This window comes from Octodon degus, unplaced genomic scaffold, assembly GCF_000260255.1.
Source record: "Octodon degus isolate 3935 unplaced genomic scaffold, OctDeg1.0 scaffold00251, whole genome shotgun sequence".
In the NCBI taxonomy this organism is placed as follows: domain Eukaryota; kingdom Metazoa; phylum Chordata; class Mammalia; order Rodentia; family Octodontidae; genus Octodon; species Octodon degus.
In genome coordinates this window covers 2027024-2027554 of record NW_004524827.1, presented here as the reverse complement: position 1 = coordinate 2027554, position 531 = coordinate 2027024, and positions in this window count along the sequence as shown.

The following is a 531-nucleotide window of genomic DNA, read 5'->3' as shown; positions in this document are numbered from 1 at the left end:
CCAAAGAGTGCTCTTCTCCTTAACTATTCCCTAAGCACTGTGTGGACTCATTTGCTCTCCTTGCAATGTTCAATGTGTTCTTTTGTTCTGAAGTAGAATAAACTTTTTGGTGATGGCTTCAGTTTATAAGCAGCTACAGTCAGTAGGCTCATTCTGTTTGTGTTAAGGGCAAACCAGGAATGTGTTTCTATTTTGAGAAGCCGATAAAAGTGATTAAGATTGAGAAATAATGATATATGGCAAAAAGTAAAAGGAGCCAGACATGAGCACATCTGTAATCCCATCCCTTGCACTCCAGAGCTTAAGATGCAACATTTCTGTGGAATGGCAGCTGGCCTGGGCTACACAGTGAGTTTACTTCCAGCCTGAGCTACAGAGATAATCCATGTCTCAAAGACCAAACAGAACACAACAAAATGAAGAAAGAGCAGAGGGGGGTGTTAAAGGATAGTGAAAGTGAGGCTGTCCCCAGTGTACAGATGTACACAGATCCATGGATTCAAAAAACATTTTTCTAGTTCAAGTACTCTG